The sequence below is a fragment of the Ovis aries genome, chromosome 21 (genome assembly GCF_016772045.2).
Source record: "Ovis aries strain OAR_USU_Benz2616 breed Rambouillet chromosome 21, ARS-UI_Ramb_v3.0, whole genome shotgun sequence".
Taxonomy (NCBI): domain Eukaryota; kingdom Metazoa; phylum Chordata; class Mammalia; order Artiodactyla; family Bovidae; genus Ovis; species Ovis aries.
Window position 1 is genome coordinate 35,736,389 of NC_056074.1, and position 27,407 is coordinate 35,763,795.

The window sequence follows — 27,407 nt, forward strand, 5'->3', positions numbered from 1 at the left end:
TCTCTAGATGTCCTCACTGTGTTCTCTTTAAAGGTGGTATAGCAGTGGCCTCTAAAATCCTGGGGGAGTCAGAGACACACACCAGTCAGCCTGAGGCCTTATGTGCAACTCCCACAAATATCAGGAACCAGCACATTTCCTGGTTTTATTTCCCTCTTTTGGTAAGTATCAAGGGATTTTCTCCTTAGCAGGGGATATGAGAGTTCATCCACAACCAAAAAAGTCCAAGACATGAGGTTGCCATAAGGAAGGGTGTGGGGGAGGGAAAGACTGGGAGTTGGCGATACAGAGGAATGATAAACAACAAAGTCCTACTGAAGAGCATAAGGATATACATTAAATATCCAGTCATAAACCACATGAAAAAGAATAAGAAAAAGAATATATATTTCTGTATGTGTATAACTGAGTCACATTCCTGTGCAGCAGAACTTAAAGCAACACTGAAGATTAGCCATACTTCAATAAAATTTTTAGAAAAGAAAAAGAGTGTCCGTTGTTCTCCTCTATACCTGTTTCTTTCCTTCTGACTCCTGCTCTTGTTTTCTCTGCAGAGAATGCTGGTTCTCCTGCATTCCCACAATCCATACTTTATTTTTTAAAAAAACTTTTTGTTGTATTGGAGTATAGCTGATTAACAATATTGTGAGTTACAGGTGGACAGTAAATGGACTCAACCATATGTATAAATGTATCCTGGTCCCAAAACTACTCCTCCCATCCAGGTTGTCATATAATTGAGTGGAGTTCCCCATGCTACACAGTAACTCTCATGGTTGGTTGTCCATATTAAATAGAGCAGTGCCCACAACACGTTCTTAAAGACTTAACTTAGGAACTCTGGGAAGCCTCCTCTGGCCTGCACTCACCCTCTTTGGCCACTCCAGGCTTGGGTGGTTAATGTACTCTGGATCCCCATCCCCACCTGTCAGTCCGTAGCGCTCATCATCCCGAGTAAGTCCCATGCCCCAATGAAAAGCACCTTGGGATGCCTTCTGCATGGAATCCAGTGCAGTTTTGCCTAGAACCAAGCAACCCTCCATATGGTTCCACGATTTTACAGTTTTAGAATTCCTGAAATTCCCTCCCTTCCTCAAAGTATTCTTTGAACCCATCAGCCAGCTCTGAAATCCCACAGGGAGCTGACATGAAGTCTCCACCCTGTGCTGGGGCTAGGCAGTCACTGTGCACCCAGTCACATTAGCATCCAGCCTCCCCACAGAGGGGTCAGGTATCTCAACTCACAAAGGGTGCAGCCAGCCAGAGTTAGGGGAAGATGCATCTGAAAACTAGGGTGACCATGTAATTTATGATCCAAACAAGGAAAACTGCAAGAAGGGAAGGGAGACTGTTAACTCCTGTGGTAGGAGAGCACACTGGGAGTGTCCCCAGCCATTCTCCATGTCACATGACTTATTTCAAGGACCACTAGAGCTGACTTTCCATGTTCATCTATCTGAGGGTTCAGATTGAACTGAAGCTCTTTGAACACTGAGGACCTGAGTGTTCCCCTCTCCTTGTGACTCCCACCATGCCAGCATGGCGTGGTGTCTCCACATTTATTTCAGGATGATCAGTGTCTCAGACAGCCCTTTACTCTCAAATGGTTCCTCTTGTGGGAGGCTCTGGCCAGGCTCAGGGCTCAGCAGCTTCTGCAATAGTGCGAGATGGCCTGCAGAGGGCTGCCTCCTCCCAGCAGCAGCCCAAGGGTTCCTGCAAGTTCCTATTTAAAACAACCCCTCAGGGTTCTCCCCTCATCTTGAGCATGTAGGCTTGAGCTGGGACTGAGTAGTTGATGTCATTATGGTGAAGATAATAGAGGACAGGGTATTGACTGCAAAACATGAAACGTAGTGCTGTTAGAGAGAGAGAGAGAGAGAGAGGTTGGCCCTGGAGATTCTTCTTGTGTGTGGAGACTGGGAGTGACCCTGGGGCATGACCCTTCACCTCAGAACCCCGTGGCATGGCGCCAATGAGCTTCTGGATGTTATTGACCAGTCTTCTTGGGCCAAAGATCAGTAATGTCCCGGTATCCATAAGGGCCTCACAGCCACCAGAACAAACAAGAACCTTTCTTTTCATGGAGATGCTGAGAGACATTGTGACAAAGCAGGCATCAAGGTCTCCCCACAGATGCCCCCTTCCCGACTGTCTTCTAAACAGCCCTTTGTCTCTTGCCCTCCTTTCCTTTGCTCCCGACATGGCACCTTCCTTGACATTCTTGAATGCGGTACTTGAATATACCAGGCTCTTTTGCACCTTGACACAAGCTGGTCTTCCTTCCTAGAGGAGGCCTCTCCCTTTTGACTAGCAAATTTCTTCTCATCTTCCAGATTCCAGATTAATTTTCATGGTTTCATGGTTTCAGGGAAGTCTTTCTCCTGCTGCTTAACAGTCTCCTTTCTTGACAGTCTCTGTAGACACTTCCTCATGTCTAGCATGTACCAAAGTCACAATTCACTATGTGTGTGTCTCATTTCCTGTGCATCTGCCTTCTTAGATGTGAGGGCAAGTTTTATTCTCAATGCCTCCTTAAAGTGCCTGAAACACAGTGGATGCCCAAAGCTTGTCTGTTTAGTGAGTGAATGAAAACTGTGAAAATAATGAATGAGAAACATCCAGAGAGCTGTATCGTGTCGGGAACAAATAATGGGTCGATCGCAGAATGAAGATGGAGATTCACAAGGGCAGCAGATTCTCATAGTGGTGGGAGAGAGGGGCTCCTTTTGGAGAGGATGTCTGCCAGCACTGCTCCTACAACCAGCTCAGACCCTGAGACCCTGGCCAGGAAATACATGACTAGCCCACAGAAACTCCAAAGGACAGGTCAGCTTTTGTCTGAGGGTATCACACAGTATCCTATCAATTATGTATCTTGTCCTCAGGTCACTCCTGGATCCCACCTTCCTGATTCTCTGTTATAGCCCCTGCCCCATTGTGAGCCCATGAACGTGGGGTGTCTTTTTTATTAGTTGCTTTCACATCTTAAGATTTCAGTAAATCTCTCTTCACTGCTCAGTAGTCGTTCCCTTAGGAGACCAGATCTTCCCATTTGCTCAGGACTCTCCGTGTTTTTAAACTGACATTTATCTGTACTGAGATCTTCCTATGTCCCCGGTAGCCCTGGACAGTTGGTCATCTTATACCTCTGTTCAGGCTGGAGAAATTCTCCCTGAATCTCTGTTCACCACACTGTAGAGTCCTCTAACCGTGCTCCACACCTCACAGGGCAGTGGGTGCAATCCTCTCCCAGCTGCACAGACCCCTCTGGATCCTTTCCGTACTCTGGTCAGAGCCCTGGTCAGAAGGTCTAGGGATTATGAACACAGTAGTTGTTTGCATATCTATCTGCTTCTGTGTTTGTTTGTATATGTGTTTGTACGTGTGTTTGCATGTGTCTCTGTGAGTGCTTGTGTGTCTCTGACTAGCTATGCATGTTTATATGTGTCCCTGTGTATGTTTATATGTGTCTGCTTGTGTGTTTCTATGTGTCTGTGTGTCTGTCTGTGTCATTGAAGGTGGTGTATATGTCTGTGTGACTGTATGTCTGAGAATGTATTTGTGTGTGTCTGCCTGTGTCCATGTACAGTAGCTGGAGCATCACTTGGGCTGACCCTCAGAGGGAGAGGCTTACCGGTCCATGTGTACACTCCAGTCGCCTGCGTGTGAAAGGTTGTTGTTGAATCATGCAAAGATGCTGGGGTTCTTGGCCCCCAGAGGAGAAGAATTCAATCCGGGGCCAGAGAAGAGGCTTGATGGCTCAGAGCTTTTGTGTAATAAAGTTTTATTTAAGTATAAAGGAGATAGAGAACGCTTCTGACATAGGCATCAGAAGGGGGCAGAAAGAGTACCCCCCTGCTAGTCTTCAGCTGGATGTTATAGAGTCATTAGCAGTCTGTTAATGAAAGAAAGGAATGTCTCAAAACTTAGAATGGCACCAGGCCCCTCACCCATAAGATGCATTTTGGGATAATCTTGGCACCAAATGGTTCATCCTGGGCCATAAAATGATTAACTTGAATCTTGAAGGACAATCATCGTTCAAATAGTTTCATTTACATTGATTAGGGGAACGATAGTTGAGGATAACATACTGGTTTGTCAAGTAGTTTCTGAGCCAAGAGGCAGAACTGACAAAGTTTGGAGTAAATGCATAGTATATTAGCATAGCTTAAGATAAACATTTCCATAAAAAAAAGGCATTGGTTATCTCTAGGTTTGAGAATAGTTAACTTCAGGTGAAATCAGGTGTCATTATGGCAACAAACTATTTTAAGAGAAACAAACCTCCTTTTAAATTTGTATAGAGAAGGAAAAAATATCACTAGTCTGTTTCCTCCTGCTGCTTAAGAGAGATAAAAATGTCTGACACTTGCAGGCCATTTCCTCCATTTGGAGACCCCTGGCCTTCCTGCCTGTTACCCTCTCATTCCCCCCTTTTCTTTTAGGAGAATTATGTTGTCTAGGGAAAAGTGGCATCGTTCTTGTTCCATAACTGCTTCCGAGGTGAGAAGGGGCATTGTCCCTAAATTGGTGAGGCAACATATTCTCCTAATCCTCATATGGAGGATATCTGATCCAGGGTCCCCAAATAGTAGTTGGAGACAGCTGCAGCAGTAGCAGGAGTTTGAGCAACTGTTTGTAACTTAAAAGCTTTGATGCGGCTAGAAACAAATCCAGTTATACAGTTACAGATGCAGGGAGCAAACAAAACAATCAGAAGTATTGTAATTAAGATAGTTGTCCACCATGGGGAACTAGTTAACATCTCCCAAAGTGAGGCAATTGAGGTTTCAGGAGTAACCATGGCCCCAGTCATCTTGTTCATGTGTTTAGTAAAATGAGTAACATTTGTGCTCATGTCAGTTATATATGTACAGCATTGGTTATGGATAATGGCACACGTTCCTCCTTGCACAGCTGTCAGAATATCTAAAGCCAATCTGTTTTGTAAAACCACCTTTCTAATTTGTGCTTGTTCAGCATTAAGAGCTGAAATAGCCTTTTGAGAATCTTGTAATGCCTGTTGAGTAAAATTAGTCGAAGCATCCACTCGTAGCATAACATCTGCAGTTCCCAAAGAGGGAACACAGACTGCAGCCAAATAATCGTACCAGTGAAATACAGACCTTGCCCACTGAGTCTTAAGGTGGGGTAAATTAGCAGGCTTTTCTGGAAGCTCTGAAAATATAATGCCGTGAGTAAAGGCTAGACCCAAGGTCATCCTCCTATCCAACCAGGGGGAAGCCAGGCCCATAGGTAAGAGCCGCATATCCAATAAGTCCCGTTTGGAGCAAGCCAGTGTGGCTGAGATATCCAGTCCCAATTAGTGCCTGGCCAGACAAAGGGAGGACCTGAACTGGGGTTGGAAAACATGGGAATGATTATCTTGCATATTTCCTGAGGCAAAAATCCCAATTGTTTCCAATCATTGTAATTATGTTGTTGGCTAACTTTTGGAGATGGCTCTGTTTGTTCCCTGCATATAAGGGCAGTAGATATTAAGCATTCTTTTTCAGGAGTTAGCCATATAACCTCATCCCATATTTGATAAACGTCAGGTAAAAAACCATTAGATCCAGACTTATTTGTCTTATGCATAGCAAAATAGTCATTGAACTGAGACAATGTATCATCAAAATTAAAAGTCATATTATGTCCATAGTTAAAGTGCAGAGTGTTGCACCAGTCCATTTTAGGTTTGGTAGATATCATCAGATGAAGAAAAGGCATCACATGTGATTGTCGTCGAAGGTATTCACTGACTTGGAGAAAATCTTTTCTTTGAAGTGGAGATGTCCACCATGGAAGTCTTCCACTGATGAAGAGGGGCGTGTTCCACAGACCCAGCGGTTAGACCGATTGTGGAATGCAGCATAGGAGTGAGCCCAGGACAGGAAGGCATTGTCTTGAGGATCCAATGGCAGACTCAGGATATTTGGAGTCAGCAGAAGTAAGCTCACATAGGTTATCAGGCCCATCTGAAAAGTACAAAGTCAGAGCATAGAAAGTAAAGACATAAAAAGATGTCACTTAGTTTTGGTCAGGGTGCCACCTCTTGAGTGTGATGTACCCACGAATCAATTCCTGGCACTTTGACAGCTGTGGGAGAAGAAAGAATAACCTGGTAAGGGCCTTCCCAGAGGGGCTCGAGTGCTGGCGAAGGAATGAAACACCAACACTGCAGAGTGGTTTGAATCTTTGTATTTTAACTCCTTGCTTTTTGCAGTTGCTTTATTTTATATCCTTTGCACAACAATCTACAGGGCAAGTTGCCGAGCACTATGATTTAGTGACTATACAGTGAGCAGGCGCAGGGCGAGATAACCTTTACCTTGACTTATTTATTGCAGCTAAGACTTTGTTTTGGGGAACTTCTTTATCAACTTAGAATCCGTTTTGTCCCTGGGTCTGTTCCTTTTGAGGAATCAGAGAAACATCTTTGTGTGCAAGGAATGTTTTTTTCCCATGGGAACAAACAGGCTTTTTAGCTGAACATCTCGTTTGCAAGAATGTTCAGCCCTGGTTGAGAGTCTCGTTTGCAAGCACTTCTCAACCTTTTTTATACCTTGTTCCCTACACTCGAGGGATGGGCCCCCAGATCCCAGTGTTTTTATGAGGAGCTCAGTTCCTGGCTCAAATAGAGGCTTGCTTGACTCAGAGGCAGGGTCAGGAGCCATCTCCCGGAGTTCTGTTAATGCCTGTTGAAAAGCTGAGAGCTGAGTTACATAACTAGTTAATTCCAAGGCTTCAGGGTCTATAACAATCTCTGTGCATAAGAAAGGCCTTCCATAAATACATTCAAAGGGGGACAGTCCCTCCTTTTGGGGGGGCATTTCGAGCCCTCATTAAAGTTATGGGTAGGACATTAATCCAATTGTCCTGCATCTCTTGAGTTAATTTGCGCAAATGTCTTTTGATAATGTCATAGCTTTTTTGACCTTTCCTGAGGATTGGTGTCTCCAGGAACAGTGTAAGTGATATTCTATTCCTAGAGCTTTAGATACCCCTGAGTTACAGCAGCTTTAAAGGCGGAGCCATTGTCACTCTGAAGGCTCCGTGGCAGCCCAAACCTGGGGATAATTTCATGGATTAAAATCTTTATAACCTCCTTACCCTGTTCACTATGACAGGGGAAAGCCTCAATCCATCCAGTAAAAGTATCTACCCAAACTTGTAAGCAAGAGTATCCATTAGCTTTTAGCATATGAGTAAAATCAATTTCCCAGTCCTCTCCAGGATACTTCCCACTTTGTTGTAATCCAGATTTTGCTAGCTTTTCAGTCTTTGGGTTATTTTTCTGACAAACTTCACACCTTTTGATAATATTCTTTAAAGTTTTCATTACATTTTTACCTTCAAATAAACGAGAAGCCATTTGGTAAGTACTCTCTGCACCCAAATGAAAAACTCTGATGTATAAATTTTCCACTGAGCATTTTCAGCAATTGTTAATCGTCCACCCTCGGACTGTAACCATTCTTTATCAGTAATCTTTGCTCCTCGTTTCTCATATCTTTCTAATTCTTCCTCAGTATATTGTGGTGTTTCCTGTTCCACAGGACCTGTCCACATCAAAGACATCTACACTTCAGGTGTTTCATAAAGTGCTGCTTTTCTGTCTTGACAGTCAGCCAGCTGATTACCTTCAGCTACTTTACTCCCATCCCTGCTGTGCCCCTTGCAATGCATAACAGCTACTTCTTTAGGACAATATACAGCAGTTAAAAGTCTCTCAATCTCTCTGAAAAGCTTAATAGGTTCTCCTGTTGCTGTTGTTCTTTTCATATTGCAGCATGAGCATGTAAAGTCAAATAAGCATACTTAGAATCCGTGTAGATATTTACCCGCTGCCCTTTCCTTAACTCTAGAGCTCAGGTCAGAGCCACAAGCTCTGCCAACTGAGCACTGGTTCCCTGGGGGAGAGATTTTGCTTCCAAAACCTGTTTTGCAGTCACCACAGTGTAACCTGCTTTATGCTTTCCATCCCGAACGAGAGAACGGCCATCTGTAAATATTTCCATGTCAGGATTGTCTAATGGGGTATCCATTAGATGTTCCCAAGCTGCATTGTTTAAAGTTAGGAATTGAGAACAATCGTGATCAGGTGTTTCATTTTCCTTCTCAGGAAGGAAAGTGGCAGGATTTAAATTTCCACCAACTTTAAGCTTAGTTACAGGTCTTTCTAACAACAATGACTGATATTTAAGAAGTCTGTCATCCAAATATTAACCTTAGAATTTAAGATTCCACTCACATCATGAGAAGTCAATACAGTAAGGTTTCATCCATTAATAATTTTTAAAGCTTCAGGTGCTAATAAAGCCACTGCCCCAATTACTCTTAGGCAGTGGGGCCACACAAGTGAAATTACATCTAATTCTCTGCTTAGATAGGCAATAGGTTGCTGGTGAGGCCCTCAGGGTTGTGTCAAAACTCCCAAGGCCATACCTTTTCTTTCAGTGACAAACAAATTAAATTCTGACCACGTGGGCAAGCTCAGAGCTGGGGGTTGCAGGAGAGCAGTCTGAAGAACCTTAAAAGCCTTTTCAGTTTCTGGAGACCAAACCAATTTGTCAGTTTGGGCCTGCTCAGTTTCAGCTATAAGTCTATATAAAGGCCGGGCATGTTCCCCATAACCTGGAATCCAAATGCAACAGTAAACTGTGACTCCCCAAAATCCTCTCAATTGTCTTAAAGTCATAGGTAGGAGATGATTTAGTATAGGCTTAATTCTCTCAAGGCCTATGGCCCTAGTCCCTTCTGATATGATTAAGCCCAGATATCTAACCGATTGTTGACAAAGCTGAGCCTTTTCTCTTGATGCCTTGTAACCACAGCCTGCCAGAAACTTTAAGAAATCTTCTGAAGCTTGGGAACAAGCTTCCTCTGTCTCACCGCAGAGCAAAATATCATCTACATATTGTAACACCACCGCTTCAGAGCTATTAACTGAGAAGCTGGCTTCGTAGGCTCTTCAAACGCAAATAGAAATTGACTTTCTTCTGCCAAAGGCACTGAATAGAAGGTATCTTTCAAATCAATTGCTGAGAAATATTTGGCTCGTTCAGGAACTCAGACAATATAGTATAAGACTAGGCACCACAGGATGTAAAGGAACTACAGCCTCATTTATCATACGTCAATCTTGAACTAGTCTTCATTTACCATTTGATTTCTTTATACCCAGATTGAGTGTTGCAAGGACAGTTACAGGGAATTAATAGTCCCTGCTCCTTTAAATTTTTGATGATGGGTTTTAACCCTTTCTTAACCTCAGGTTTCAGTGGATACTGCTTCTTATGTGGAAATAAGTGTTGGTCTTTGAGCTTGACAACTACAGGAATAGCATTTTGTGCTCGACCCACAGATTTTTCCATCAGCCCATACTCTAGGGTTTATATTTTGTTCAATTAAAGGGAGAGAAAGGGAGGGCTCCATATTCATGAAAACAGAGGCATGGACTTTGCTCAGTATATCCCTCTCCAAAATGGGTGAGGGAGATTCTGGCGCAATCAGAAACTTGTGTGAAAACAGCACAGAATCCCAGTCTCAAGATAAAGAATAATTGAAACAATACCTTTTGGTTCGTCCAGACAGTCCCATTATGGAAGTGGATTGGGAAGAAAGTGGACCAGGGGTTTCAGTAAGCACAAAGTAAGTTGCCCCAGTATCTAAAAGGAAATCAACGGATTGGCCCCCACAATTATTAATACTAGGAGTTCCTCAGGTGTAATTAGGATGGGAGCTTGTTTGGGGACCCCCAGGCACCTTCAGTCCTGATTGTCTTGAGAGTCTGATCCCGGAGACCTATGCCTCAGGGGGCAGTCTCTCTTCCAGTGTGGTCCTTTCAGACTGGACATGGAGCTGGGGATGGCTTAGATGCCTGAGGGCAATCCCACTTGAGGTGCCCCTCCTTTCCACAGTAATAGCAAGCCCATCCCTTTTCACCTGGGTTCCTCTGGACATCTTTCTCAGGCTGTTTAAGAGAGTTTTTCACAGCCATTGCAAAGGCTTCTGCCTTTTCCTTTGTCTTTTTTTGCCTTTCTTTCTTTTCCTCATATTCCCTACCATAATAGACTGTCTGAGCCAGTTGTAACAGAGTATCTAAAGACTGATTTGGTCCATACGCCCGTTTTAATAGCTTACGGCAGATATCTGGAGCCGACTGAGTGAGAAATCTGTCCTTTAAGAACACTTTTCCCTTGTTTCTTACAGAACCGGTCTAATTGTAAAACAGTATTGTACTTAATAGACCCTCCAACTGGCCAGCATTCACTGTCCTCCAGTGGATACTGCAGCCATGTAGTATCATATAGGAAGACCAGGTGTGTCTTCTTTAAGCCCTGGGGATCAGTTTAAGCCCAGTTTTTCAGGATACAGTTCAAAGGAGTGAAGATGGAATTGTTAGCTCCCATCTACAAGAGAGAAAAAAGTGACCAGTGCCATTTTTTACCGGAGGCGTCCCTCCCTGCTCTAGATGGGGGTGTAGACAGACTTTACACCAAAAGTTTTTCCTTCCTTGTCGGACTTATTCTGTCCCTTACCGACTCAGGTGCCATCCTCATCCCTCCCAGTTCTACCACAGAGATGGGGTGGGGATGTACCAGGGGTAGACCTGATAGGATCCCTACCTGACGTCCAGCTCTTCGCCATTAACCTTGCTTGCCTCTGATGCCACCCGGGGTGCAATCAGAGTAACCTTCCAGAATGCCTTCCAAGCTAAGACCGCTGGGGAAAACATTCATCACCTGAGTGCCTATACACGACCCTGAGTATATTCTTGACCACAATAAGACTGATGCAGCGGATGTATGCCCTCTTTGATGCCCCAAATAGACTTTGGAGATTCAAAGGACTTGAGAGAATTACAATCACCCTTATATTTTGTAGGGACTTTGGTTTATGAATCTGGTTGGAGAAAAAGGACAGAAACAAGGACAAGGCTGGACATCTCTGGGTCCCAGCTGACTGTGAGTTCCAGCCACCAGGCTTCACAGTCAGGTGTTGGTGTTATTCACAAGCCACCTTTGAAGAAGCAAAAGAGGAAAGAGTTTTTGGGCAGAGAGCAGTGTGGTCAAAGGGCCATTGGAATCACATGGGGCAAGATGAAAGAAGAGTGATTACTTATTTCTTTGCTCTATCAATTCCTTGGTGTTTCTACTCCTGGCACAAGTACATGGAGATAGTCAGAGGCATTGGTGGTGCCCCTGGTACCTGATGCTCCTGGTGATAACCAGTTTGTGTACATGTCCCTGAGTCCAGAGCATATTCAGCCTCGTGATAGCCCCAGGTTCTCCCTTCTTGGGAATGCTGACATGCTGCATTGCTTCTAACTCATAACTGAAGCATGGGATAAGGTCATGGTGGTTACCCTCCATGAGGTGGTTGACCTAGGCCAAGTTCCAAGCATGGAAGGAAGGTTAGCAGTGGAAGGGTAGCCATTTATTAGGCTTGGTTACCTTGGTCCTTAGCACGGTTACTTCCCACATATAGCATGTTTTTCTCCCAGCTTTTTGCATGGCCGTGTCCTTCTCAACATTTACCATCATCTCAAATGAGTCTCTCTCAGGCTTGCTTTCCCTGGCCACTGCACTCTCACAAGCACAGACCCTGATCCAAAAAGTGACTAGATACATCCCTCCATCAAAACAATAATTATAGTTACCAAAGTGAAAAAGTGGGAGACATAAAAATTGAGAGTTTGAGACTAATATATGTATACACCTTTATTTAATAGATAATCAACAAAGACCTACTGTACAGCACAAGAATTCTGCTCAATAGTCTGTAATATCCTGTATGGGAAAAGAATCTAAGAAACAATGGGTACATGTGTATGTATAAGGGAATTAATTTCCCATACAACTAATATTAATACTATGCTGTAAATCAACTAAACTCCTATATAAATTAAACCCTGAAATTGTTTTAAAAAATGCTTACATGTAGAGACCCATGGATTTCTTTCAACTCGCAGGATTTCAGATATGATGCTGGAGATGGCTGACTGAGTGCAGAAATCCAGACATTATCTGGGGTTGCATTTTCCTGAGCTTTGGTATCTTTTGCTTCTAGTATCACCTTTGATTTGTCTTTGGAGGATCTAACACAAGGGCTTGGAGACACCAGCTGGGTGTTAGTTGAAGGATGAGAGGGAGGCACTAGTGGGAGAGTGAAATGCCAGCTCCCTAGCCTTGGGTGGGGGCACGTTTGAGGCACAACTTATATTCCAAGTTCCCTGTGAAAACAGGCGTAGCTTTCCTCTCCATGACTTGCATGATATCAGACTCAGACTGTCTGAACCTTTTTCATGTCCTGCTTCCCCTGAGAGAATTCTCTGGGAGATAGATTATACACACACACACACACACACACATACACACACACACATAGTTTAATTTTGGCTGCACTAGGTCAGCATTGCTGCTCTGGACTTCTCTATTTGCAGCGAGCAGGGGCTACTCTGTAATTTCAGTACACTGGCTTTTCAATCCTGTGCTTCTCTTGATGTAGATCACAGGCTCTAGGGCACTCAGGCCCAGCAGTTGTGGCCCACCAGCTTAGTTGGGCCATTTGCAATCTTCCAAAACCAGGGCATTTGCAATTTGGGCATTTGCAATCTTCCCAAACCAGGACTAAAACACATATCTTAAGCACTGGATCAAAAGGGAAAACACTCTGGAAGGAATTTGAAATAAATCACTTTTACATGAAACTTGGCACCATGGCCTATTTATGAGGAGAAAGATAGAGGATTGTCCCTGCTTCAAGCAACCTCCTGAGATCAGGACTGATTGAGGCTCTCCTCCCCAGGGTTCCTACAGGATCTTGAAGCTCTCCTGCCATGTGGCATTGTTATCACTTTAGTTTCTAAATCCCACACTAGAGCACAGCTTCCAGAGGGCAGGACTGTCACTTGGCTCACTTCTAAGTATATGTCAGTAGATATCATCTCATTCAGACCCTAATGTCAAGACAAGGCTAATACAAAGATCAGTTATTATGAGTATTAGGTTACAGGTTCAACAACTGTAATCAAACCCTAAATAACATTATCTTAAATACAATACAATTTCAATTCTCTGTCATATAATGTTAGTGCAGGTCTCTCGACAGAGATGAGGGCCCACTTCTTTCTTGTCACATCCTCCACTTGTGCTACTTACCTCTGGTCTAACATGGCTGCTCCAGCTCCTGTCATTACATCTGCATTCCATGTAGTGGGACAGAAAAGAATACTTCCATTTGGAATGGAGATATCACCTCTACTCAAATTCCATGAGCTGAAGTATCTTCCATGTTCATGGCAAATCTGGGAGTGGTGGGTACACAGAAAGGCAGAGGAATGTGATCCTACTACAGAACATTCATGATAAGTAACAAGGCCCACGTCCCTTCATTCATATCCCTGTATTCATTCTTCTTTGTTTCTCCCCACAGAGCTCTCGGTCTGTTTTTGCCTGCAGATATGGATGCGGATGAGGTTATAAGAGCGGACATGGCCCAGGCTGTAAAATATGGAGAAAACAAGAATAAAGAAGATAAGAAAGTATAAAAATTCAAAATCTAAAGGAAATATGCATATAATCATAATTTTGCATTTACACAATTTAGGTATAATGGTTGATGAATCAATTTATAAAATAAAAAATTAGAGAAATGTAAAACATAAATATATTCACTAAACCCAACAAAATAATAAGGCTATATCACATTAAATACATAGTACGGGGGTCCAGCCCCTGATGGATCCAGGATATCTTCAGGGGGATGGCATAGGCAAGTGAAATTTATTTATTTAGAGATATAGAAGGAGATAAAGAAAGAATTTTGCAGTTAAGAGGAGAGAGGAGAGAAAGAGGCTGATATTCCTTGGTTTACACAGAAGGCCAATAAAGCCTCAGACAAGAGACTTGCACTGTTCACATAGGCCGCAGGCGCCCTCTCGAATAGTGGAAGGTGTCCCCACCTTGGGCACCTTCTCGAGTGGGTCTTAGAAGCCCAGGCAGGTAGAACTCAGAGGGCCCCTGCGCTCCAGGGAATTAGCCTGAAAAAGAGATAAAGTGAGAAATAAAGTACGACATGGGGAGGCCAAGCATTGGTGCAAGACCCACAACTTTATTTTCAAAGGGACTTATATACCCTTAGTTGTACATAGAGAATAATGGAAAATACAAAGTCATGCAGGGTCAACAGACCTGACCCTTATCGAGACCAGACGTTCTTTCTGTATGCCTATCTGTACACACAGGTCTTAGGTGATTTACATAATCTTCTGGCCAGGAGGCCTATTAGCATTTTATGACCCTTTTCTGATAAGGGTCCATCAACCAGAAAACTTATTTTCCCTAAAAGTGTTATTCTTTCTAAAGTCTGGCACCACTCTCAGAAAGCACTAAATAAAGTTACATTCCTATAGGGCAAAGGTGTAGTGAGCTATAACAAGGAAAGAATTTATTAACTCAAAGTTTAATGTTGTTAATATCAAGGCCACTACTTACATTTCAATTATATTAGTTAATGCACTCCTAGGTATACAACGAAAGATATGAAAACTTGGCGGCAAGCATTGGCTCAACAATGAAACACTTTATGAGTTCTATTCTAATGATTTTTATCCTCGAAAGGCTCTACATTCCTAGAATGTTTTCAGCTTCCCATGCCTCTCACGGTTGGGAAGGTTGTAAACGATCACATACGTAGTTGTGATTATAGTTCTTTCCATTGTGTAGTAGTTCTTCTTCTCTATTTCTAGAGTTGGGGCAATTGTAGAACTCACCTTGCTTGCTCCCTGTCTCAGGAATCCATTCTCTGCTGTCTGAGATTTGATGTAAAAAACTTCTCTTTCATTTATCTCTTCTACATTCAAGTTGTTTGAGACAGGAGGATAAATGTGTCCTTTGCTCCTCTATGTAGACCAAAATGGAGATACCCCTGCAATCAGAACTTTCTGAATGCATTGTGAATGCTAGGCAGTGACTCCTGTGCATGGGTGCAGACTAACGAGGGATATTTGTTGGGGCTTTGGGGAGCCTCATCTTGCTGGAGAAACATGAAAATTACCATTAGCATTTCCTATGGGGTATGTTCTGTTCAGTTCAGTCGCTCAGTCATGGCCCACTCTTTGCAACCCCATGGACTGCAGCACTCCAGGCTTCTCGGTCCTTAACCAACTCTTGGATCTTGCTCAAACACATGCCATTGAGTCGGTGATGCCATCCAACCATCTCACCCTCTGTCATCCTCTTTTCCTCCTGCCTTCAATCTTTCCCAGTAATAGGGTTTTTCTAATGAATAAGTTCTTCATATCAGTTGGCCAAATATTGGAGTTTCAGCTTCAGCATCAGTCCTTCCAATGAGTATTCAGGATTGATTTCCTTTAACATGGACTTAGATCTCCTTGTAGTCCAAGGGACTCTCAAGAGTCTTGTCCAACACCACAGTTCAGAACCTTCAATTCTTCATTACTCACCATTCTTTATGTCCCAGCTGTCACATCCATACATGACAACTGGAAAAATCATAGCTTTGATTATACTGAACTTTTTCAGCAAAGCAATGTCTCTGCTTTTAAAAATGATGCTAGGCTTCTCATACATTTTCTTCAAACAAGCAAGCATCTTTTAATTTCATGGCTAAAGTCATCATCTGCCATGATTTTGGAGCCCCCCAAAATAAAGTCTCTCACTGTTTCCACTATTTCCCCGTCTATTTACCATGAAGCGATGGGACCAAATGCCATGATCTTCATTTTCTGAATGTGGAGTTTAAGCCAGATGTTTCACTCTCTTCTTTCACTTTCATCAAGAGGCTCTTTAGTATCTCTTCACTTTCTGCCATGAGGGTGATATCATCTGTATATCTGAGGTTATTGATATTTCTCCCAATAACCATGATTCCAGCTTGTGCTTAATCCAGTTGGGCATTTCACATGATGTACTCAGCATATAATTTAAATAAGCAGGGTGACAATATACAGCCTTTAATTACTCATGTCCTGATTTGGAACCAGTCTGCTGTTCCATGTTCAGTTCTAACTGTTGCTTCTTAACCGGCATACAGATTTCTCAGAAGGCAGGTAAGATGGTCTGGTATTCCAATGTCAGTAAGTTTTCCACAGTTTGTTGTGATCCATACTGTCAAAGGCTTTTGCATGGTCAATAAAGCAGAAGTAGGTATATTTGCCGACTAAGGTCCGTCTAGTCAAGGCTATGGTTTTTCCAGTTGTCATGTATGGATGTGAGACTTGGACTGTGAAGAAGGCTGAGTGCCAAAGAAGTGATGCTTTTGAACTGTGGTATTGGAGAAGACTCTTGAGAGTCCCTTGGACTGCAAGAAGATCCAACCAGTCCATTCTGAAGGAGATCAGCCCTGGGATTTCTTTGGAACGAATGATGCTAAAGCTGAAGCTCCAGTACTTTGGCCACCTCATGTGAAGAGTTGATTCATTGGAAAAGACTCTGATACTGGGAGGGATTGGGGGCAGGAGAAGAATGGGACGACAGAGAATGAGATGGCTGGATGGCATTACTGACTCGATGGACGTGAGTCTGAGTGAACTCCGGAAGCTGGTGATGGACAGGGAGGCCTGGAGTGCTGGGATTCATGGGGTCTCAAACACGGACACGACTGAGCTTAACCAACCACCATTACTTTGGGCAATTGATGTGTAGAACTAACTCATTATAAAAGACCCCGATGCTGGGAAAAATTAAAGGCAGGAGGCAAAGGGGAAGATGAAGGCAATATTGTTGGGTGTCATCATCAACTTGATGAACATGAGTTTGAGCAAGCTCTGGGAGTTGGTGATGGACAGGGAAGCATGGCATGCTGCACCCCATGATATAGCAAAGAGTTGGACATGACTGAGAGACTGAACTGAACTGATGTACAGAGGACAATCAGGGATCAGGCAGAAGTCTTTAAGGAAGGAGGAAGGAAGAATTCCTGGATAACTGACAATTTTGGGTCAGCAGGCCATTTGAAGCTGTAGAAGTTCTAGGGAAGCAATTCTATGCCAGGTGGAGAAAATGGTAAGAGAAAGGCAGGGTGGCAGTGCTGGGATTTCCCAGAGGACAAGATCCCTGTTCTACTAAACTTTATCAGTGGTCAATATTGTTAGGTGTTTGGAAACATGAGTTTTTGTTTTGGAAGTGGTAGAGCAATAGTCAATGGAAGAACTGATGCTGAAGATGAAGCTCCAACACTTAGGCCAATGATGTGAAGACCCAGCTCATTGGAAGAGACCCTGATCCTGGGAAAGATTGTGGGCAGAAGGAGAGGGAATAAAAGAATGAGATTGTGAGATGGCATCAACGACTCAAAGGACATGACTTTGAAGAAACTCCACGAAATAGTGAAAGACAAGGAAGCCTGCTTTGTTGCCGAACATGTATCACAAAGAGTCAGACGTGAATTAGCAACTGAACAGTATGAATGAGGATACAGAGTCCACTGAAGGCTCTGGTCCTGGTTGGAGTGGAGAAAGATTTAAGTGGAAGGGGAGGCTTCCCATCCTCTGGCACAGGTCCTTGAATCCAAGGCAAGGAGCACAAAATTTTGAATGTGTTACCAAACATTGTTTTCTAAAAAAAACAAAAAACAAAAAAACTGTTTTCTGCAGGAGAGAGCTTTGACTGAGTTTCTTCTCTGGATTTTACTGAGGAATTTAAAAAGGATCAGGGTCTGGCTGAGACTGCAAAGAGCAGGTGACCAGCTGCTGGAGGGCGAGGCTTGTGGTAGACATTTGGCACTAAGCGGAAAATGAATCCAGAAAAAGTGTCCCTTCTGGCGTGTACATGCCAATGTATCATATTATTTCAGCAGATCACTTTAATGTTGTTTTGGGGCAAGCTAGAAATGTAGGATGGGTGGTTAGCTTTTCTCCTTTCCTGTTGGTATTTAGATGACTAAATGTCTGGTTACTTCATTGCATGGTTGAAATCATGCTTGGGAAAGAAAACTAGATCAGCTCCACACATATTTCATCCTTAAACAGCAATCATAGGAAGGTTTCTAAGGCAACGGTAGGTAATTTAAACATGGGGGGACAAATGGGTGAGAGGGTAACAGGCAGGAAGGCCAGGGGTCTCCAAATGGAGGAAATAGCCTGCAAGTGTCAGACATTTTTGTCTCTCTTAAGCAGCAGGAGGAAACAAACTAGCCGTATTTTTTCCTTCTCTATACAAATTTAAAAGGGGGTTTCTCTTAAAATACTCTGTTGCCATAATGACACCTAATTTCACCTGAATTTAACTATTCTCAAACCTAGAGATAACCAATGCCTTTTTCTTATGGAAATGTTTATCTTAAGCTATGCTAATGTACTATGCATTTGTTCCAAACTCTGTTAGTTCTGCCTTTTGGCTCAGAACCTACTTGACAAACAAGTATGTTATACTCAGATATTGTTCCTCTAATCTATGTAAATGAAACTATTTGTATGGTGATCTGCCCTTCTTCAAGATTCAAGTTAATCATTTTATGGGCCAAGATGAACCATTTGGTGCCAAGATTATCACAGAATGCATCTTATGGGTGAGGGGCCTGGTGCCATTCTGAGTTTTAAGACATTCTTTTCTTTTATTAACAGACTGCTAGTGACTATATAACAACCAGCTGAAGACTAGCAGGCGGGCACTCTTTATGCCCCCTTCTGATGCCTATGTCAGAAGCTTTCTCTATCTCCTTTATGCTTTAATAAAACTTTTTATTACACAAAAGCTCTGAGCCATCAAGCCTCGTCTCTGGCCCCAGATTGAATTCTTCTCCTTCGGAGCCAAGAATCCTAGCATCGTGGTTCAACAACCTTTCATGGGGACACTTTCATTTAACAGGCTGAGATTGGACTATGCCTGTTGCTATGAAAAGAAGCCATCACAGCTACTTGTTCCTATGCTGGAGATGTGGGAAAGGGAAAAGAGACCAAAAGCCTTACAACTCGCCTTGCAGTGTGATTTCAGACTAGAAGTAGTTAACAAAGAAAGGCTGACTGGTAAGGTTGAGGATGGGAGTAATCTGAGCAAGTAATCATTAGCTCTTGTGGGAGCCCAGAAAACAGAAGCATCAGCTCAGTCAGAGTTCTGTGTCATGGTTCAGAGATAGATGTCATTTGGCTTGAATCAGTATTTAGCCTTGGGGATGGCAGCCGTAACCTCTAAATAGAAGATTTCCTTCTCCCCAGGTGGCAGAATAATTCATATTTGTTCCAGACTCAGGAACCCAGAAAGCCCTCTTGGGGCCACTTGTTCTTAGCAGGCACACATGCAATCTAAAAGGTGGAACTATCATCATGATGCCCATTTTCCAGATGAGAAAACTGAGGTTAAGGGACTTTATCAAGCTCACACAGCCAAGTACATGAAAGGGCAAGCACAAACCCAGGTAACAGTCCTCAAATTGTGTGTTTTTGCTCCACACCCACTGGGAGTGGTGGGTGGTCATCTGGCACCAATGCTTATGCAGAAGCAAGAAGTATTCAGGCTTAAATTGAAGTAAGTAAGGAAAACCAATAGAACATTCAGCCGTGACCTAAATCAAATCCCTTATGATTTTATAGTGGAGATGAAAAATAGATTCAAGGGATTAGGTCTGGAAGCCTGAAGAACTAGGATGGAGGTTTGTTACACTACACGGGAGGTGGTTACCACAATCATCCCCAGGAAAAACAAATGAGAGAAGGAAAAGGGGTTGCCTGAGGAGGCCTTAAAAACAGCTGAGAAAATAAGAGAAGTAAAAGGTAAAGGAGAAAGGGAAAGATATACTCAATGGAATGCAGACTTCCAGTGAATAGCAAGGAGAGATAAGAAAGGCTTCATAAGTGCACACGGCAAAAATAAGAGGAAAATAATAGAATTGTAAAGAATATAGATCGCTTCAGGAAAATTGGACCTACCAGAGGAACACTTAATGCAAGAATGGGCACAATAAAGGACAGAAAAGTCATAGACATAACAGAAGCAGATGAGATTAAGAAGAGGTAGCAAGAATGCACAGAACTGTACAAAAATGGTCATTATGACTGGGATAAGGATGATGCTTGGGTCACTCATGTAAAGCCAAATATACTGGAGTATGAAGTCAAGTGGGCCTTAGGAAGCATCACTACAAACAATGATAGGAGAGGTGATGGAATTCCAGCTGAGCTATTTAAAAATCCTAAAGAATGAGGCTGTAAAAGTAATGCATTCAATATGTCAGCAAATTTGGAAAACTCAGCAGTGGCCACAGTGCTGGAAAAGGTCAGTTTTCATTCCAATCCAAATGAAAGGCAATTCCAAAGAAAGTTCAACCTATCATGCAATTGCTCTCATCTCACTTGCTAACCAAGTAATGCTCAAAATCCTTCAAATTAAGCTTCAGTGCTACATGAAATGAGCTCTTCGAGATGTACAAACTGGTTTGAGGAACCTGAGATCAAATTTCAACATCCATTGGATCATAGAGAAAACAAGGGAATCCCAGAAAACATTTCCATCTGCTTAACTGACTATGCAGTACTTGGATGCAGTCTCTAAAACGACAGAATGATCTCTGTTCGTCTCCAAGGCAAACCATTCAATATCGCAGTTGTCCAAGTCTATGCCCCAACCAGTAATGCTAAAGAGGCTGAAGCTGACCGGTTTTATGAAGACCCACAAGACCTTTTAGAACTAACACCCAAAAAAGATGTCCTTTTCATTATAGGGGACTGGAATGCAAAAGTAGGAAGTCAAGAAACACCTGGAGTAACAGGCAAATTTGGCCTTGGAATACGGAATGAATCAGGGCAAAGACTAATAGAGTTTTGCCAAGAAAATGCACTGCTCATAGCAAACACCCTCTTCCAACAACACAAGAGAAGACTCTACACATGGACATCACCAGATGGTTAACACTGAAATCAGATTGATTATATTCTTTGCAGTCAAAGATGGAGAAGCTCTATACAGTCAACAAAAACAAGACCAAGAACTGACTGTGGCTCAGATCATGAACTCCTTATTACTAAATTCAGACTCAAATTGAAGAAAATAGGGAAAACCGCTAAGCCATTCATGTATGACCTAAATCAAATCCCTTGTGATTTTACAGTGGAAGTGAGAAATAGATTTAAGAGCCTAGATCTGATAGATAGAGTGCCTGATGAACTATGAAATGAGGTTCATGACATTGTACAGGAGACAGGGATCAAGACCATCCCCATGGAAAATAAATGCAAAAAAACAAAATGGCTGTCTGGGGAGGCCTTACAAACAGCTGTGAAAAGAAGAGAAGCCAAAAGAAAAAGAGAAAAGGAAAGATATAAGGATCTGAATGCAGAGTTCCTAAGAATAGCAAGAGATAAGAAAGCCTTCTTCAGCGATCAATGGAAAGAAATAGAGGAAAACAACAGAATGGGAAAGACTAGACATCTCTTTAAGAAAATTAGAGATACCAAGGGAACATTTCATGCAAAGATGGGCTCGATAAAGGACAGAAATGGTATGGACCAGAGACCTGTAAAGATGGTGGAGGAATAGGATGGGAAGACCACTTTCTCCCTCACAAATTCCTCAAAAGAACATTTCAACGCCGAGCAAACTCCACAAAACAACTTCTGTAGGCTGGCAGAGGACATCAGGCAACCAGAAAAGCAGACCATTGTCTTCAAAAACAGGTAGGAAAAAATATAAAAGACGAAAAAGGAGACAAAGGAGGTGGGGAGAGAGCTCCATCCGGGGAAGGGAAGCCCGTCCCAGGAAGGGAATTTTAAGAAGAGAGGTTTCCAAACACCAGGAAACACTCTCCCTGCCGACTCTGTGGCGAGCCTTGGAAACACAGAGGGCAACATAACAGGAAGGAAAAATAAAGAAATAATTAAAACCAAGAGATTACAAGCCCACCAGTAACTCCCCCAGCAAAAAAGCAGCACAGATGCCTGCATCCGCCATTGGGAAGTGGGGGCAGGGCAGGGACGCGCAGGAGGCGCGGGCTGCAGTGCTTTGTAAGAATCGGGCAGGAACGCCCCAGGCGCAACCAGAATGATCTAACTTGGGCTAGCAAACCAGACTGTGGGATAGCTACAGCACGAAAAGCTCGAACATAAGACACTGCCAGGACCGAGCACAGAACAAAGGATGGAACGGAAAAAGCCGGCTGCAGACCATCCCCCGCCGGGGACAGGCAGCCAGAGCCGTAAGGACTGGAAAGGGGCAATTGCAGACCTGGAGAGACTTTACTTACCTAACGACAAGCAGGCTCCTTTCCTAAGACTTCTGGGGGTGCTGGACAGTCACAATTTGCCTCACGGGGGGCGCCAGTGGTCCACCCAGAAAGCTGAGCAGCAGCGGCAGAAAAGGTGACAAGCCGCGGCAATCGTGCTCGCCAAACTCCTGAGCTACTCGGACCTGGGAAGGGCACAAAGCACAGTCCCAGCCGAATCTGTGCCTCTGAGGGCTGCCTGAGCGCCGAACCTGAGCGGCTTGGACCGGGGAAGTGCACGCAGCCTAGGGCCGGCCCCAGACGGTTCCCGGCTGAGCATCGTAGAGCCAGAGCAGTTTGTGCGCCGCGAGAAGGGACAGGTCAAGCGGGGCTGAGACACTGTGTGCACACGACAGTGCTATTTGTTTGTAGCATCCCCCCTCCCCACAGCGTGACTGAACTAGTGAACCTAAAAAGCCAGCAAACAGAAGAAGTTAAACAAAGGGAACCACCTTGGAAGTGATCCCACATGGCCCACAACATCAGAGAAGGGCCAGAATATTTTTACTATTTTTAAAATCATTCCTTTTTTCTTTTTCTTTTTTTTTCTAACTTTTTTTTAAATTGTTGAGTCTTCTATTTCTCCTCTAATTTTTATTTCTATAACCTACTAAAAAAAAAAGTCTTTTTTTTTTTAAGGCAAACACCATATATAGTCTTTGGATGGTTGTTGGTGGTTTTGTTGTTGTTGTTGTTGTTGTTGTTTGTTTTTTTAATAATTCTTGTTATTTATTTCTTTCTTCCTTTTTCCTTCTGCTTCTTTTCTTTAATATTGTATTTTTGAAAATCAAACATCTACTCTAGATTTTTAATCTTTCCTCTTAGGTTTTTGTTGTCAATTTTGTACATTTAAAAACCCAAACTTCACTACCCAAGTTTACCTGAGCGAGTTTACTGGCATGACCACTCTCTCCTCCTTTGGACTCTCCTTTTTCTCCACCAGGTGGCCTCTGTCTCTTTTCTCCCCCATCTCTTCTCTATCCAACTCTGTGAATCGCTGTGTGTTCCAGACGGTGGAGAACACCTAAGGAACTGGTTACTGGCAGGATTTGTCTCTCTCCTTCTCATTCCTCTCTCTTATCCTCCTGGTCACCTCTGTCTACTTCCTCCCTCTTCTCTTCCCCGTATAACTCTGTAAATACCTCTGAGCGGTCCAGACTATAGAGTGCACATAAGGAAGTGACTACTGGCTAGCTTGCTCTCTCTTCTTTTGATCTCACCGCATCTCATTCCAGTTACCTCTAACTACCCTCTCCATCTTCTCTTCTCCTTGTAACTCAGTGAACCTCTCTGAGTGTCCCTCCATGTGGAGAAACTTTTCATCTTTAACCTAGATGTTTTATCATTGGTGCTGTATAGATGGAGAAGTCTAGAGGCTACTGTAAAAATAAAACTGAAAACCAGAAGCAGGAGGCTTAAATCCAAAGCCTGAAAACATTACAGAACTCTTGAATTCAGGGAACATTAAGCAATAGGAGCTCATCAAATGCCTTCATACCTACACCAAAACCAAGCTCCACCCAAGGGCCAACAAGTTCCAAAACAAGACATACCACTCAAATTCTCCAGCAACACAGGAACACATTCCTGAGCTTCAATATACAGGCAGCTCAAAATTATCCCAAAACCTTTGATGTCTCATAACCCATTACTGGTCACTCCAATGCACTCCAGAGAGAAGAAACCCAGCTCCACCCACCAGAACTCCAACACAAGCCTCCCTAACCAGGAAACCTTGACAAGCCACTGATACAACCCCACCCACAGTGAGGAAGCTCCATAATAAAGAGAACTCCACAAATTACCAGAATATAAAAAGGCCACCCCAAACGCAGCAATATAACCAAGATGAAGAGATAGAGGAATACTCAGCAGGTAAAAGAACAGGAAAGTTGCCCACCAAACCAAACAAAAGAGGAAGAGGTAGGGAATCTACCGGAGAAGGAATTCCGAATACTGATAGTGAAAATGATCCAAAATCTTGAAATCAAAATGGAATCACAGATAAATAGCCTAGAGACAGGATTGAGAAGATGCAAGAAAGGTTTAACAAGGACCTAGAAGAAATAAAAAAGAGTCAAAATATAATGAATAACGCAATAAATGAGATCAGAAACACTCTGGAAGCAACAAATAGTAGAATAACGGAGGCAGAAGATAGGATTAGTGAAATAGAAGATAGAATGGTAGAAATAAATGAATCAGAGAGGAAACAGGAAAAACGAATTAAAAGAAATGAGGACAATCTCAGAGACCTCCAGGACAATATGAAATGCTCCAACATTTGAATTATAGGAGTCCCAGAAGAAGAAGACAGAAAGAAAGATCATGAGAAAATCCTTGAGGAGATAATAGTTGAAAACTTCCCTAAAATGGGGAAGGAAATAATCACCCAAGTCCAAGAAACACAGAGAGTTCCAAGTAGGATAAACCCCAGGCAAAACACCCCAAGACACATATTAATCAAATTAACAAAGATCAAACACAAAGAACAAATATTAAAAGCAGCAAGGGAAAAACAACAAATAACACACAAGGGGATTCCCATAAGGATAACAGCTGATCTTTCAATAGAAACTCTTCAGGCCAGGATGGAATGGCAAGACTTACTTAAAGTGATGAAAGACAATAAGCTCCAGCCCAGATTACTGTACCTAGCAAGGATCTCATTCAAATACGAAGGAGAAATCAAAAGCTTTACAGACAAGCAAAAGCTGAGAGAATTCAGCACCACCAAACCAGCTCTCCAACAAATTCTAAAGGATATTCTCTAGACAGGAAACACGAAAAAGGTGTATAAACCCGAACCCAAAACAATCAAGTAAATGGTAACGGGATCATACTTATCAATAATTACCTTAAACATAAATGGGTTGAACGCCCCAACCAAAAGGCAAAGAGTGGCAATGGATACAAAAACAAGATCCCTCTATATGCTGCTTACAAGGGACCCACCTTAAAACAAGGGACACATACAGACTGAAAGTGAAGGGATGGAAAAAGATATACCATGCAAATAGAGACCAAAAGAAAGCAGGAGTGGCAATACTCATATCCGATAAAATAGACTTTAAAACAAAGGCTGTGAAAAGAGACAAAGAAGGCCACTACATAATGATCAAAGGATCAATCCAAGAAGAAGATATAACAATTATAAATATATATGCACCCAATATAGGAGCACCGCAATATGTAAGACAAATGCTAACAAGTATGAAAGGGAAATCAACAATAACACAATAATAGTGGGAGACTTTAATACCCCACTCACACCTATGGACAGATCAACGAAACAGAAAATCAACAAAGAAATGCAAACTTTAAATGATACATTAGACCAGTTAGACCTAATTGATATCTATAGGACATTTCACCCCAAAACAATGAATTTCACCTTTTTCTCAAGTGCTCATGGAATATTCTCCAGGATAGATCACACCCTGGCCATAAATCTAAACTTGACAAATTCAAAAATCGAAATCATTCCAAGCATCTTTTCTGACCATAATGCATTAAGATTAGATCTCAATTACAGGAGGAAAACTATTAAAAATTCCAACATATGGAGGTTGAACAACACACTTCTGAATAACCAACAATTCACAGATGAAATCAAAAAAGAAATCAAAATATGCATAGAAACTAATGAAAATGAAAACACACCTACCAAAACCTGTGGGACACTATAAAAGCAGTGCTAAGAGGAAAGTTCATAGCAATACAGGCATACCTCAAGAAACAAGAAAAAAGTCAAATAAATAACCTAACTCTACACCTAAAGCAACTAGAAAAGGAAGAATTGGAGAACCCCAGAGTTAGTAGAAGGAAAGCAATCTTAAAAATTAGGGCAGAAATAAATGCAAAAGAAACAAAAGAGACCATAGCAAAAATCAACAAAGCCAAAAGCTGGTTCTTTGAAAGGATAAATAAAATTGACAAACCATTAGCCAGACTCATCAAGAAACAAAGAGAGAAAAATCAAATCAATAAAATTAGAAATGAAAATGGAGAGATCACAACAGACAACACAGAATTACAAAGGATCATAAGAGACTACTATCAGCAGTTGTATGCCAATAAAATGGACAACGTGGAAGAAATGGACAAATTCTTAGAAAAGTACAGTTTTCCAAAACTGAACCAGGAAGAAATAGAAAATCTTAACACACCCATCACAAGCACAGAAATTGAAACTGTAATCAGAAATCTTCCAGCAAACAAAATCCCAGGTCCTGACGGCTTCATAGCTGAATTCTACCAAAAATTTCGACAAGAGCTAACACCTATCCTACTCAAACTCTTCCAGAAAATTGCAGAGGAAGGTAAACTTCCAAACTCATTCTGAGTCCACCATCACCCTAATACCAAAACCTGACAAAGATGCCACAAAAAAAGAAAACTACATGCCAATATCGCTGGTGAACATAGATGCAAAAATCCTCAACAAAATTCTAGCAATCAGAATCCAACAATACATTAAAAAGATCATGCACCATGACCAAGTGGGCTTTATCTCAGGGATGCAAGGATTCTTCAATATCTGCAAATCAATCAATGTAATTCACCACATTAATAAATTGAAAAATAAAAACCATATGATTATCTCAATAGATGCAGAGAAGGCCTTTGACAAAATTCAACATCCATTTATGATAAAAACTCTCCAGAAAGCAGGAATAGAAGGAACATACCTCAACATCATAAAACCTATCTATGACAAACCCACAGCAAACATTATGCTCAATGGTGAAAAATTGAAAGCATTTCCCCTAAAGTCAGGAACAAGACAAGGGTGTCCACTTTCACCGCTACTATTCAACATAGTTCTGGAAGTTTTGGCCACAGCAATCAGAGCAGAAAAAGAAATAAAAGGAATCCAAATTGGAAAAGAAGAAGTAAAACTCTCACTGTTTGCAGATGACATGATCCTCTACATGGAAAATCCTAAAGACTCCACCAGAAAATTACTAGAGCTCATCAATGAATATAGTAAAGTTGCATGATATAAAATCAACACACAGAAATCCCTTGCATTCCTATACACGAATAATGAGAAAGTAGAAAAAGAAATTAAGGAAATGATTCCATTCACCATTGCAACGAAAACAATAAAATACTTAGGAATATATCTACCTAAAGAAACTAAAGACCTATATGTAGAAAACTATAAAACACTGATGAAA

The 27,407-nt window shown here is 42.2% G+C and overlaps 1 long non-coding RNA gene across 1 annotated transcript; it reads right to left on the reverse strand.

Moving 5' to 3' along the window:
• Window positions 1-3,767: 3,767 nt before the first annotated feature.
• Window positions 3,768-23,385, reverse strand: LOC105604093 (uncharacterized). Its single transcript, XR_006057530.2, has 5 exons — window positions 23,106-23,385; window positions 22,207-22,370; window positions 14,783-15,045; window positions 13,170-13,511; window positions 3,768-5,981 (listed from the first exon to the last, which is right to left on the reverse strand). It is a non-coding gene; the product is annotated as an uncharacterized LOC105604093 (long non-coding RNA).
• Between the last annotated feature and the right edge of the window lie 4,022 nt (window positions 23,386-27,407).